Source organism: Periplaneta americana, chromosome 2 (assembly GCF_040183065.1).
Source record: "Periplaneta americana isolate PAMFEO1 chromosome 2, P.americana_PAMFEO1_priV1, whole genome shotgun sequence".
In the NCBI taxonomy this organism is placed as follows: Eukaryota; Metazoa; Arthropoda; class Insecta; order Blattodea; family Blattidae; genus Periplaneta; species Periplaneta americana.
In genome coordinates, this window is record NC_091118.1 from 59980875 (window position 1) to 59993134 (window position 12260).

The following is a 12260-nucleotide window of genomic DNA, read 5'->3' on the forward strand; positions in this document are numbered from 1 at the left end:
TAAATATACTTTGCTCGGAAACATGACGGCCTCTCTTCTTGGAATTGGTAATCCCTCATAAACCCCCATCCTCTACTCAACCCCTAGCCGCGTGGCAGAAATACAATAGATCCCAGCATTGCCAAATCTAGCAGTCATTGCCTCTACCTGTTGGGTTTCACCCATTCTCAGTGTCTTTGTCGACGTGTTGTTTTATACCGTTGTGCGCTTCAATATGTCTAATTTATTCCGGCCATGATTAATGAGTGTTGGAGTAGGTGATCCGCAGCCAGGCCTCCTGATACATCTGAAGATCCAGGACCATCACGACAAGAACAACAAATAACACCGTCGAAGAAAACAGAATATCTTATTTGCAGAGGAGCGTAGCTAAGAAAACAAAGTGTTAAAATTATGTCTAACGTTAGAAATTCTATCCATAAAGTAATCGAAAGTTCAGGCAGTTTAATAAGTATAAATCTTAATCACTTAACATCGGACGCAACCGGCGGAGTTGGATATATGGGCATAGAAATTAAGAATTACGGTTCACCAACTAAAGAGAAAATAAACAAATTAAAACAGAATTCGGTAAGATAGACGATTTTATACGTGATTTACTTCGCCGAACATTATGTGAACAGTACGCGAAAGAAATATCGCCAACAGCAACACCGTCCTTAGCAACCTAAATAATGACATTATTCACAGCAGTGCTTAAAAGTTTTGTAACTTACAGCAGTGAATTAAATGTTTTTAAATCACTCTACATGACAACCAACATATTAGCAATATGTAAAATGAATAAATATGAACTTCTTCGCCAACAACACACTTTTTTTTTATTGGATCAATAACTACCGAATAATAACAACAATAATAATAATAATAATAATAATAATAATAATAATAATAATAATAACAATAACAATAATAATAACAATAATATAATAATATTATTATTATATTATATTATTATATTATATTATTATTATTATTATTATTATTATTATTATTACATCACATATTCATTTTGTATGAGGTCTCGCCCACCTCATTAAATACTACACGGCTATTATGAAATAGCCAATATGTATTAAATAGTAATTATCATTATCATTATCATTATAATTATTATTATTATTATTATTATTATTATTATTATTATTAGTACAACATCAATCATAACCTTTGCTTAATTCTTATACAATTGCAATGCAGTTTGAGGGTACAAATATATTTTTGGGGGTACGCTAACAAAAACGATTGAATACCACTGAAGTAGAGCAAGAAACTCGAGGAAGATCATGGACAGTAAAAAATCGATGATACGGGAATGAGCATTTAAGGATTGTTAATTCAGTTAGCTTACTGTACTGTATATTCTTGTGTGTACCACTGTATATTCTTGTGTGTGTTTACCATATATTATATAAATCAATAAGGAAATAAATGAAGAAATAAAGTATTAAATAAAGAAATAAAAAACAAAAATAAATAAATATTACTTTACTCTCTCCACTATACCCTTAACATTTGTGCCGTTTGAAGACGTTGAATAATATTTACTTTGTCAGAAATACTCAGACCTGGAAGAGTTTGTAACATGATGCCTTATCGGTATGCGGGGGCTTGGATTCTCGTCACAACAAACCACATTGTACCGTTTTCTGCTTTCTTTAGACTCAAACGCATTCTACTGAATCGACGGAGCAGTGTATAGAAGTCTTGTTCAGGTGTTGTAAACTCGTACAACCCTGAAGTGTGAAGCAACGCCACCTACACGACACACTTAAACTCCCTGTACAGAGAACACAGAGTCCATAATGCACAAATGGGGGCTCTATCTCTGCACATAAAGGTGTGAGCACGCACATCTCCGCATCTGAGGCATGCACACGGCCAGCTGTAATACCCGTTGTCTTCCCATTTTACTTTCCACGCCTCAGAATTAAAACAGGTATTCAATTGAATTTTAAATTTAAATATTAAAAACATTGTAGGTTTGAAATGCCCACGCTTCTTAGTCAGCACTGAAATTTCTTTATTTGCGTAAGTAATAGGAGCTTCATAAAGAACGCTATAACATGAGAGATACGTGTCCAACGCCCATTTATCCAACGTGGAAGGAATCCTGCCGTAGTTTGAATAGTATCTTTTCCAGTTACCATATTATACGATCAAATGTTTATTATATCAGTCATATTATTTCGTAGTTGTTACTTATAAAGTTGTAGTGTAGGTTTACAATCACCAGAAGACGAGACGTAAGGACCAAAAAGATGCAATTCCTCAAATACATAATGAGTGAAGGTGAAAAATAAAGAGGATATGAAATAAGATGAAACAGCGAAATGTAATAAAGAAAAATTATACGTAGAGCGAACGAAAAGATGGAAAGCAGAACGCAAAATATAGGGAAATAAGGGTGAAAATAAGGAAAAAAGAAGTAACTGAGTGAAAATAATAAAGGAGCTGAGTAAAAGTAAAGAAATGAAGAAAATTAATGAAAATAAGGAAAAGAAGAAACCAAATTAAAATAAGTACGCCTATAAGAAGAACCGAGTGAAAATAAGTAAAAAGCAACCGAGTGAAAATGAGTAAAAAAGCAACCAAGTGAAAATAAGTAAAAAAGCGACCGAGTGAAAATAAGTAAAAAGAGGAATCGAGTGAAAATAAGGAAAAAAAGAAATAGAGTCAAAATAAGTATAACTAAAAGAAGAAACCGAGTGAAAATAAGTAAGAGAGCGAACAGAGTGAAAATAAGGAAAAGAAGAAACCGAGTGGAAACAAATAAAAGAAGAAACCGAATCAAAATAATTGTAAAATGAATCAGAGTGAAAATAAGTAAAAAAGGAATCGAGTTAAAATAAGGAAATGAAGAAACTGAGTGAAATTGAAGAAAAGAAGTAGGCCTCATTTGGTCAAAATAAGGGAAAAAAAAAGTCTGAGTGAAAAGGAGAAAAAGAAGAAACTGAGCGAAAATAAGTAAAAGAAGAAAATAACGAAAGAAAGAGCGCTTAAAAATAAAGGAAAGAAAAACAGAGTGAATGTAAGGAAAAGGAGAAGCTGGGTCAAAATAGCAAAGGAAGAAACTGAGTAACAAAAAGGAAAGAAAAAACTGAGTTAAAATAACCAAAGGAGAAACTGGGTGAAAATAAGGATAGGAAAAGCTATGTGAAAATAGTGATAGGAGAAACTACGTGAAACTAAGGAAAGGAGAAACTAGGTCAAACTGAGGAAAGGAGAAACTGATTGAAGATAAGGAAAGGAGAAACTGAGTGTAGATAAGGAAAGGAGAAACTGAGTGACGATAAGGAAAGGAGAAACTGAGTGAAGATAAGGAAAGGAGAAACTGAGTGAAGATAAGCAAAAGAGAAACTGAGTGAAGATAAGCAAAAGAGAAACTGAGTGAAGATAAGCAAAAGAGAAACTGAGTGAAGATAAGCAAAGGAGAAACTGAGTGAAGATAAGCAAAGGAGAAACTGACTGAAGATAAGCAAAGGAGAAACTTGAGTGAAGATAAGCAAAGGAGAAACTTGAGTGAAGATAAGGAAAGGAGAAACTGAGTGAAGATAGGCAAAGGAGAAACTGAGTGAAGATAGGCAAAGGAGAAACTGAGTGAAGATAGGCAAAGGAGAAACTGAGTGAAGATAGGCAAAGGAGAAACTGAGTGAAGATAGGCAAAGGAGAAACTGAGTGAAGATAAGGAAAGGAGAAACTGAGTGAAGATAAGGAAAGGAGAAACTGAGTGAAGATAAGGAAAGGAGAAACTGAGTGAAGATAAGCAAAAGAGAAACTGAGTGAAGATAAGCAAAGGAGAAACTGAGTGAAGATAAGCAAAGGAGAAACTGAGTGAAGATAAGCAAAGGAGAAACTGAGTGAAGATAAGCAAAGGAGAAACTGACTGAAGATAAGCAAAGGAGAAACTGAGTGAAGATAAGCAAAGGAGAAACTGACTGAAGATAAGCAAAGGAGAAACTGACTGAAGATAAGCAAAGGAGAAACTGACTGAAGATAAGCAAAGGAGAAACTTGAGTGAAGATAAGGAAAGGAGAAACTGAGTGAAGATAGGCAAAGGAGAAACTGAGTGAAGATAGGCAAAGGAGAAACTGAGTGAAGATAGGCAAAGGAGAAACTGAGTGAAGATAGGCAAAGGAGAAACTGAGTGAAGATAAGCAAAGGAGAAACTGAGTGAAGATAAGCAAAGGAGAAACTGAGTGAAGATAAGGAAAGGAGAAACTGAGTGAAGATAAGGAAAGGAGAAACTGAGTGAAGATAAGGAAAGGAGAAACTGAGTGAAGATAAGGAAAGGAGAAACTTGAGTGAAGATAAGGAAAGGAGAAACTGAGTGAAGATAAGGAAAGGAGAAACTGAGTGAAGATAAGGAAAGGAAAAACTGAGTGAAGATAAGCAAAGGAGAAACTGAGTGAAGATAAGCAAAGGAGAAACTGGGTAGAAATAAGGGTAGGAGAAGCTAGCTGAAAGTAAGAATAGGAGAAACTAGGTGAAAATAAGAGAAGGAGAATCTAGGTGAAAATAAGGGGAGAAAACACTAGGTGAAACTGAGGAAAGGAGAAATTAGGTGAAACTAAGGAAAGGAGAAATTAGGTGAAACTAAGGAAAGGAGAAACTAGGTGAAAATAAGAAAAGCAGAAACTAAATTAAAATGAGGAAAAGAGAAGCTGGATAAGGAGAAACTAGGTGAAAATAAGGGAAGGCGAAACTAGATTGAAATAAGTAAAGGAGAAACTAGGTGGAGGTAAGGAAAGGAACAACTATGTGAAAATAAGGAAAGGTGAAAATAGGGAAAGAGGAAACTAGATAAAAATAGGAACAGGAGGAACTAAGTACAAATAAGAAAAGGTGAAACTGAATGAAACATGAAAAGATAAAGGAGTTGAAATAAGAAAAGAAATGAGTAGGATTAAAAGAGGAACAGAGTAATAAGTCAAACAAGATAATTCACGCGAAAAGATATGGAGGAAACAGCATTAAAATGAAATATTGAAAGTGGGCGAATAGAAGAAGCATTAGAGGCTGGAAAACAAAGGAAGGAAAAAAATGCGATAAGGTAAGTTAGTACGACAAGTCGAGGAGAAGGAAAAGACGATTAAAGAATAGGAACATGTGAAAAAGGAATGAAAATCAATACGTACAATTATTGCATAGCAAGTGGGAAAATGATTTAAAAAAAGAAGACAAAAAAGATGAAGATTTTATGGTGATTATTTTACTGTAAGTCGTTCAGATTGGAAATCAGATTCAACTGAAGCCTTCACTTCAAATTGCATTGCTAATTCAAATATAAATCAGACCGGATTACTGCAGTGTCCTCGATGAAGGGATCAGGTTTAACCACTAACCTTTAATTAAGCTAATTAACAGATGGCAAGCCCGGTCGTCTGTCGTATTATATTACAGTTGCCCACATCATATTACTGTTATTCACAACTGACGTGTAATTATTATTCCATCTCAATTACGTGTGTGTTTGTAGCTCTTTATTTAAACTCGACCATCCAGTAATACCGAGAAGTCTTCTGCAGATGTAATGTCATCTGATTGAGTAATGATATCGAATACCTTTGCTTGAAAGCATTAGTAGTAGTCCAGTCATCATCATTATCTATAGAGATAATCCTCTCTGGTCTCGAACATGTTCAGAAATGCTATGTATAGAACCAGACACTCATAAAACAGGTGGCAGAGTATTCATATGGCTTATGTGTGTATTAGAGTGGAGTGAAGAAATAAAATTTTGAGCTCGATTATACATAGTGTAAGGGGTTTAAGTGCCGTCCTTTTCACAGTCGTCGGAGACGGTCTACAGGATCAAAAAATGTCCATACAACATAGGGTCAAAATGTGATAGTTTTCCCAGAAAAGAATATTTCTTCTCTTATTTTATTTGCGTTATACTGCCTATATCGTTAGTAAAATTATTAAAACAATTACATCAGTAGGTGTATCTAGCAAAGAGTTAATATTAGTCTAAATAAATATTTTCGTGTTCTATTAAGTTTTCGTGAAATTAAATAATAATGCATGCTTAAATTTGTTAGTATTCTGGCTTGAGAGACGTGGCAACGTGTTCAGCAGGCAGTACTCTGCACAGACGTACGTACTGTGTATTTCAGTTGAATTCTCCCTGTCCGTAGCTCTACTGCCGAGCGGATGATAGTTCAGTACAGGTATTCGATAAACAATTTACAATGTCATTCACAATTTAGGAATATGTTATTAATTTATGGAGAAAGTCGTCGTAATTCAAGTGAGGCAAGATGTACTGTCAATGTTTTCCGTAAAGAAGGTTACCTAATCGGCGAACGTTTGTAGCAGTTTCCCAACGATTATTAGAAACTAGGAGTATCTTACCCAGTTTCGAAAATTACACAACCAGAAATTAGTTTAAAATGGTACTACTTTATGGAAGCGGAAGGGATAGAAACGTTGCATTAAAAAAAGTTCGTGTCATTTTGTGCAGTAAATCATTAGTGTTTATTTTTTATATGTGCAATAAAAAATGGAGCAATATTATTAAATAAAATGGAAATTTACCGTAATATTCTATTAATGACATTAAATTTTTATTTGCTGTTCGTTTTATGTAAACAGTATTGTCATGGTCCGCCCCTGCATTAGAACAAAGCATCCGTTTTGTATCGGTATGTCTGAACTCGCTTGAGCTGTACCGTGTACTTGTAAACTCCCTCCTCCACATCCAGCAACGTTGCCAAACGTCTAATATTGTAAACTTTAGTAATTAGTTAAACATTTCAATTAAGGCAAAGCAGGGAGAGATGCCGCATATTTTAAAAGACTGCAAAAAAAAATACAAAATCGTATTTTCAGACTTATTTATTTATCCAAAAATTACTACAACATCTTAAGAGTAAAGAAAATGTGATTTGATAGTTTTACTGTTCTTTTTCTTGAATTCCCAGAATAAATAGGAAACCTAGTGCACATTCTGAATTCAGACAAGGTGTAGGAGAGTTGCCGCACTCTGGAGTAGAGATGCCGCACTTTTATTTTTGCTTTGCAGCATTTTTTCTTCTCATGTTCTCCCTTCCACATGTAACACAGAGTTCTCCGTAGAGTGTGCACGTTTCATGCAACCAGTTCAGACACTCTTTACACTGTATCCAGTCACTTTTTGATGTAGTACGGAAGTAATTTTCCCAACATTCAACACAGTTATTAATGTCATGTTCATTGTTATCACCTGTTCCAGCACTGTATGGAGATAACTTCTTACCGTTTTCCTGTTTTTGTTTGACATCAGGAAAAATACGGCGCTTTGACACACGTGGTTGTCTTTTCAGTTGCTTTTTGTCCCTCAAGTTTCCTATTCTGGTAGCTGAGTTGAGAATTTCGGCAGATTGTTTGAATCTTTTCGCCGAATTGGGAATAACAGGAATAGGGCTGACTTCATGGAGGAATTTGGAAGGGGATTCTTGGGATTTTGGGATAGTTTTAGAAGTTGATGGCATCACTGTGGACGGTTGTGGGTTTGCAACGATTCTGGAGGGAGTCCTTGAAGTACTGGGAATGGATTCTTCTGAAAATGTTGCAACAATGTTTTTGGTCGAGTTCTGTGCGCTATTTTCTGACTGGGAAGGGCTTCCTGAAATTTCACTTGGAGGTGTTGATGTTGTAGACAAGCGGGCAGCATCGGAGATTGAAAAGAAGTGGTCTGGAACAGCATCGGGATCAAGAGGAAATATCCCTGTAGAACTGAACCCTGAAACTGCAGTTCCAACGCAGGCAGCTTTCTTCCAGGCTTTCCCAATGAGATTTCCAGCTTGGTACCTGGTGATGGTCCTCTCTTTCTTCTCCTGCACCCATTTTGTAGCTTCCTTGTAATAGAATCCCTTAAGTGGTCCAAAGAAGGATCGATCTAGAGGCTGCAGGGCTTGCGTAGTGTGGCTCGGCAAGCACAGTATGATGACATCCTTCTCGGCTGCATACTCTAGAAGCTCCAGTGCATTCACGTGAGATGAATGTCCATCCAGGATAAGGAGTGTTTTTCCAGACGGCTTCCGAGGAACGAACTGTTCTTTGAACCACTTCATGAATAGATCACAACTGATGTAAGATGATTTGGGGTTCATGTATACATCGGATCCCGACGGTAGCCCATCAACAAACTCCAGTCGCTTATTAACCCCTTTCATTATTAGGACGGGTGGAAGAAAAACTCCTTCTGCATTGCAACATCCAATGAGAGTTATGTTTTCCCCCTTTTCCTTCGAAGTGACAGAATGCACACTTTTCGCTCCTTTGGCAGCCACGACCTTTCGAGGCTTGTTGTTGAGAGGGAACCCAGTTTCATCCACATTAAAAATGTGCCCTGGCTTATCCATTAGATTATGTTCCTCCAACACATTTCTCAGCAATCGGAAAAATGCATCGGCATCAAAGCGGTTCATTCCTTGAGCTCTGTTAACAGAAAGACCTTGTGCTTGTCTTACTGAGAGCTCAGGGTTTCTTCTCAAAAAGGCATTGAACCAAGCGTTACCTGCCATTTGTGATTCACTAGAAAAACTGTGCTTTGTGCCCAGTTTCTCAGCGAATTTAAACGCAAGCACTCGAACAGCTTGACGGTCAGGGGCAAAACCCGCTGCTGCTAAATTCTTAATATGGGAAACAAGCCTCTTTTCATTTTCAGCTCCTAGCACACCTTCTGGTCCTAAGCCCTTTTTGGTAAAATTTCCCAGTGCTATCCTGCGGGACAACGTTCTTGCCGGAATTCCATAGAGCCTTTCCGCTTCGCGTTTTCCTATTTCTCCTGCTTGTACTCTGGAAGCAGCTTTCTGTAACGTTTCGGCAGTCCACTCAGCTCTAGTCGATTTTCTAACATATATATTCGGCATTGTTTAAAGCGAATATTAATCTGCAATGAAAATATTGAGTGAAAATTTCTATGCATCACAATTTACATTGTTGCAATTTTTGACTTTATAAATCTTACCAATTATTATCATTATTATTAATTATTCTACCGTTCTGGAACAGTGAACAGACTGCGTAAGGCTGCATGATAATCTCATCTCGTATTTAATGTTAAATATAATTACTAATCTATGTCTGTGAAGTCTGATAATAATCTACAATACTGTGAAGTATTAAATAAGCATGTGGCATCTCTCCTTTGTCCATATGCGGCATCTCTCCTAACATGGAGGGTAAGATGCCACATGGGCTTAAATGATTAGGTTGCGTTAATCTGTGTCTTTGATACAAGCTAGCACAATCCTAATGTCCTAAATATCAATTTAACAAGTACACTTGAACCTTACAGTTCTTTGTTTTATTAATATACAACTTAAACTTACCTTGAATACAAATATAATCCCTCTCCAGAACACAAAAGAAAACTTGACTCACTCCTACTTGCTTTCTCTCCGTCAGACTGGCCTTAACTGCTCTGGCAAAGTGTTTGTCCACGAAACTAAACATCCTGACAAGATGGTGGTGCCATCTGACCCCAATTATGTGAAATATTAGTACTGCGGCGTCTCTACTGCCGCGGCATCTCTCCTGACTTTGCCTTATAAAAAATTGTGAGGACATCTTTCCTTTCTTATGACATGAATAATCACCAGTTAAAATAATGTCACTTATACCCCTTACTCCCTGTATAATACCCTTCAAATTTTGTGACATATAGGACTAATATTCTGTAAAATTTCAGCCATTTTAAGTAATATCTTAAAGGCTCTACCGTTTTCTTTCAATTTTCGCACTGTCAACCAATAAAGTAAACCAATCGGTGAAAGTAACGAAAAAAAAAAAAACATTAAAAAATGGAAATTTCGTTTTTAATTTAAAAAAATAATATAATGTTTGTTTTATAAATCTGTGCTTATTTTGATCCTATGACAATATGAAGGCCCTAAGAACGAATTTAAAAGAACCAGCGCGTGCGTGGAGCTGCAGCCCTTTAAACCGAGACTCAGATGTCATTCTGACAGACTTTGTTCTTCATTCTAACTAATTTTACTTTTCATTCATTCGCACTGTCATGTAGGAGAAAAATGTGTGTGGTAGACCTGTAAAGGAAGGAAGGAAATCTATAGTATTTATCATATACATGCTGTACTTTGATACTAGTTTTCTCGATTTTCCTATTTTCAACATTTTGTAACATTCAAAATGCTCTAACGAATGCAATTTTTCTCCAATCTCAGTGAAACTTTGCACAGAAGTCTACAAAAGCATGTGAAGGAAACTGACGTATGTGTTTTCTTCTGCTGTTGAAAGTATTCAAACACCGTGCGTTGAGGATGTCATAAGTTTTAAAACATTTAAAAATTAACATCTAAAATGGTAAATATTATTTTCTAAAAAATTATTTGGAAAAATATAAAAATCATGTGTGATATTTTACATACAACTATCAGAAAGAAACTAATATAACTTTGAAAAAATCATGTAAACTTTGAAAATTGGGACAATTATAATTCAGTAAAAAAACAAATTAATTATAAGTGAACTAACTGGACTATCACAGGGAAAATTTGTGTATTGCATCTCCACATTGCAAGAAATGTGATAAAAGTTTGAGAGTAATATTGATATTGGTGTGAGAATGTAGAAGTTAGAAATTTCACAGATTCATAACCTTAATTATTAATCTGATCATGTTTACTGTTGAATCTATTTGAATCCTTTTCATTTAACTGTTATGGATATATAAAAACCAATGGGTAACGATTCAAAAATGTCATATACGGGTGTCTCATCCTCCTATGGTAAAAATATGCTACCGATTTGGTGTCGTCGAATGTTGTAGCGATTACATCGGTTTTGTTGCAAAACATAATAATAATAATAATAATAATAATAATAATAATAATAATAATAATAATAATAAATCCGTGGTGCTATAGCCCATGAATGGACAAGACCGACCAGCCGGCTGCTGGCATCACCTTCACATGCCAAAGCAGAGGTAGACGATCATCCAACCAGAAATGAGGTATCGTGTGGTTAGCACGATGATCCTCCCAGCAGCTATAGCTGGTTTTCGAAACCGGATTTTCGCTATATATCGTAGCACCCTAAGTGTATCACGATGTTAGGTGGGCATCGGTCCTATGCACTGCCCGAAATTTCATGAGAAAATTTCTTCCTCCATTAGGACACGAACCAGCGCGCATTTCGTAACACGAGTCCCAGGCAGGATGCCTTAGACCACGACGCCAAGGCGCGGGACAGTTTTATCATTTACAAAACTAAATTCGAAGGCCCCGTCAAAAGAACTGTTCCAATTCACAAAGTAATTTAAAGTTACTATTTTAAACGTAAAAGGATTGATAGAAAAGACAAAAAACTGTGCCAAGGAAAAGTTTAAAATGAACTTAATCGAATAGTAAAATAAAAGCATATATCTCTACTTCCAGATTAAAATCCAAATATTTGGAACACATTACATCAGAATCGAGTTCAGGAAAGAATATTGCAAAGTCTATTTTTTTCATTTCTGAAGTCAGGCATCAGTTCAGATAATCTCTTTAGTTGCGATGGTTCGGCAGTTACACGACATGCAAAAATATGGCATTATACAATTATGATTCTTACAGTTAGAGTTCGAATTTAAACGGTCATTTGGGCAGCTTACATACAAACTACAGATGAATAAGCTTCCTCTTTATCACTTGTTTCGAAAACATCAATGATTCAGAAATTTCGGCGTTGGAGTTCCCTTTATTTCCTTGTCATATTCAGTCAGTTAAAGGTGAGTGGAGCTTGCGGCTGAAGCTTTCAGTTCCATTATAGGTCAAGAAATCAGAGATGGATTCATAAGGGAACGAACTGATTCAAGAGCAGTTTTACCCATGTTTGAAACAAAATCGGAATACAATGTAACTTGTATAAAAAGTAATTGTTTGCTAATCTTATATAAGTATCCAGTTTATATGATATAAGTTAACTGGAAAAATTTTATTATGTTATGACTACATCTGTAGCTTTTCTTTTGCAATAGTAGGCTATTATCACAAATTTATATTTAATATTGTGACTTAAATTATTATTTACAAGATATCCATGTTTTATTACTAACTACATAATATAGTAACTGAAGAAATTTAAAAAACCTAAAATATAATTGATAAACATTTTTCGTTACATTTTTCAAATATTCATTTTATGTGAAAGGGCGAAAAACCATGTTTATTTTTTCCTCTTATTTCTGTATAAATAGTTGCTAGTTTGTGACTTTTTGCGGGATTAAATAAGTGTATTTCTATTAACCTGTGAAGTAAAATATT

The 12260-nt window shown here is 35.5% G+C and overlaps 1 protein-coding gene across 1 annotated transcript in view; it reads left to right on the forward strand.

The window, feature by feature from the left end:
• LOC138694124 (uncharacterized) overlaps positions 1 to 12260 on the forward strand; it is a 563234-nt gene that overhangs the window by 16695 nt on the left and 534279 nt on the right. The window lies entirely within an intron of this gene.